Genomic DNA, 3,275 nt, shown 5'->3' on the forward strand with positions numbered 1-3,275 from the left:
TAGACGTTACGCCATATAGTACTCGGTCATAACAATCACTAAAAGAAAGTGCACACAGTCTATAAGAGGAGTATAAAACTATCAAATTACGTGTCTGTACGGTTATTATTCACCGATATCCGGCATATACAGTGTACACTGCAAGGGTTTTTATCAAACTGTCAATCGACTGATTCGTACTTTTAGGTTGTAAGAGTTAAATGACTAGTACCGGATCGATCGGAACTGACTGATTAAGGGTCGGCGACTCTCCGTTGAAGATCACACTAAAAAGCAACAATGCAATGCTACATCGATACCATATATTTATTGACTTAAAGGTTTTCAACAAAAATACGACAAATTGCACAGAAAGAAAAGGGATCGAGGCAGACTCCTCGGGATAACCCTTAATCCACCCATGCACGGGAAGTGATCTAAAGTTCATGGCAGAAAGACTCTCTACTAACCATTGATATGACAACTGTGGCAAAGCTTGGCAAAAAGGCAGTCGATGAGACAAATGAAACGCTGCATGGGCAGAGTTGTTTTAGACTAAGAGGTAATCAAGCCCTAAACTCTAAAGCGTTGAAATTCTCTATGACTAGGAAAAGCCTTGCGAATTTGATATTATCCTTTTCGAGGTAAAACTTAGAAAAAGGCGCACCATAATCTTGAAGGGGCAATACAAAGGATTTTTTTTTTTCATGAAGTTGTTGAAATCATGAGTGACCTGCTGAAAAAATAAAGATAACTAGAGAAGCATGTAAAAGGGAAGTAAAGTATCTTCAACGCACAAAATGAATCTCACAAGTCATGCACTCATTGTACTAGTGGCACAGAATCTCTGACAGAATCGTTGATTAAGATGTAAATTTAGCAAAATCAAAACATTTGCGAGCTACTTGCATCCGGCCAGTGGAACAATGTTTACTTCCGCTAAAGACTTGTTTCGACTTGTTACGTTTGCTGTGTTCTAGGCTGTTCTGACTCACACTAGTCACAACTTATATCCAGTTTTCCTTGACCTGTCCTCTCAGTAAGACAGTGCAAGTTTACGATACACAGGCTCAAGCTTCAGAGACTAAGAAAATCCAGAAAGACCGCAATGAAACTGTTTTCAGTTCTGCCAATGTTTCTTTTGATGCTCTCCGTTTCAGGTAATCCTGATTGACTGTGTTTTAAAAAAGTCGGATGAATAGTGAAAGAAGACTGCTCGCAAAAGGAAAAACTCAATCCGCATTTTCCAGCGGATTAGATTCTGGCCTAAAAAATGCGTCGCGGTAGCGAGCGAAATGCCTAAGTTTTGTTTAGAAGTAGCTATTAAGTTTTAAACTAGCTAGAGGAAGAGTACCTCTAGCTACTGAATCAGCCGTCAGCTCCCGGAACTCGAGGAAACTGAGTGGATATGATACAAGTGGCCAGTTTAAAGTGAATCGCCTTCTGTGAAATAATTCATAATTGGATTACAGAGATTGAAACTGATACAAAAGTAGGTTAAAACGTGAACTGACTAAGTCTTGATCTTTTTGTCGCCACCAAGATATAAAAGAGCAGCAAAGCTTCCAGCTCGATTCCAGCGTACTTTCGTTGTAGCTGTTTCGAGCTAATTCCGAACCAAAGCCATTTCACAACCGTGTAGGAGAGCCTAACGTTTTCTAGTCTTGTGTTCCTCGCTGTAAGGAGAGAACTCGAATCAGTTCTTGTTTATTTCTAGGTTATTGCCCTGGAAGTTGGAAGCAGTTCAAAAGCTATTGTTACATCGTGAGCAGTCACATTACGACTTGGCACGGGGCCCAATCGTACTGCAAAAGGTGGGGAGGAGAGCTGGTTAAGATCAACAGCTTTGATGAAAACGAGTTTGTACTGAAGCTGGTTCACAGCCGTGCGCCATCGCTGAAACAAATTTGGATCGGACTCAAGTGGAATCCAAGCGTCAACAATTTCATTTGGTCCGACAACTCAGTTCCATTCTACAAGTTCTGGGCTCCGCGTGAACCGAATGGAAAGTCCAGGGAGCCATGCAGCAACATGTGGATTGCGCGCTCAAGCCACCTACCTTACCAAGCTACTGGTTACTGGAATGATCGTATTTGCGGAATCCATTCGCTTTATCCTTGTGGATTTGTCTGTAAGAAGCTGGCATAGTCGGGAAGAAAACCTCATTGCCGCACAAGATAAAAGCCTGAACTAGTGGGGTGTAGCGATCAGAATTTTAGACTAAGCTCGGGATTTCTCATGCGTGACCGATCGCGATGATAAGTATTGTGAACAAAGACAAAATAAGATAATTTTTATGCAAATGTAATACAGTGACGGCTTGAAAATAAAACAATAACTATATGACGTTTTTGTTTGATATTTAACACTCAATTTGAAAAAGAAAGAGTACCCTCTAAGCTGTTTTTCAGCAGTCGAAAGCTCAATTTCTTTTTTCAATGAGCAAAAACACCCTCAAGAAATAAGTACGTAGAGATGACGTAAATGACAAATTTTCTTCCACCCGTTGTCAATACAAGCCAGCTAATAAATAAGAGGTCTTTCAGTTTTTGATAGTGACTGACCTACATTAACAGCCCTTGCGGAAGTCATATCATCAGACTCAAAGCGGATGACTTGTTCACACATGTCAAAATGTCAATCAAAATGTCAAAATGTCAAGTCACGTGTCACGAATAGCCTCATGTCACTTGTCACCAATAGCCCTCTTCAGGACTAATGCTAAAATGAGAGGATCACGTTCAATCAGCATAATAGTGGCGCATGTATGACCTACGACTGAGCATAAAAACAAAAAGTACAGTTCTCCAACCCCTCAGAATCCTTCATTTTTCTACAAACTATTTATATCGATAACAACAAATAATGTTTTCTTATTTCCAAGCGGTGGATTCCAATGGTCCTGATCATCTAGGTAAACGTTTTTTCAGTCGTACAGTGATCAGTAGTTGTGTGTCCTGCCGTGACAAAAAGACTGTTAAAATAAAAGTAAATTTTCACGGGCTGATAGACTGCGAAAAAGGTACCCTAACGCGTCACACCCTCTTCTTACATGACGATCTCCGTATTTTCTCGAAAAATCTTAAAGTAATAAACTCTCATAAACAGAAAATGTCCTAGTTTCTTAGGGTAATCAGAGATTCACATAAATGTGACTGTTTCACTTTGGAGAACGACAACGAATATCTGACCAAATCCCATTGATGAACCTTTCTACATATATAAACATTCACATAATATGTGACTGTATGCCTACACCAGATATTTAGTCGAATACAGTACTCATGCATATTCTG

At 39.9% G+C, this 3,275-nt stretch overlaps 1 long non-coding RNA gene across 1 annotated transcript; it reads left to right on the plus strand.

The window, feature by feature from the left end:
• The first annotated feature begins 1,001 nt into the window (after positions 1-1,001).
• On the plus strand, positions 1,002-2,325 carry LOC140935145 (uncharacterized). The gene is made up of 2 exons (XR_012165168.1): positions 1,002-1,139; positions 1,697-2,325. It is a non-coding gene; the product is annotated as an uncharacterized lncRNA (long non-coding RNA).
• Positions 2,326-3,275: the final 950 nt, after the last annotated feature.

This window comes from Porites lutea, chromosome 4, assembly GCF_958299795.1.
Source record: "Porites lutea chromosome 4, jaPorLute2.1, whole genome shotgun sequence".
NCBI lineage: Eukaryota > Metazoa > Cnidaria > Anthozoa > Scleractinia > Poritidae > Porites > Porites lutea.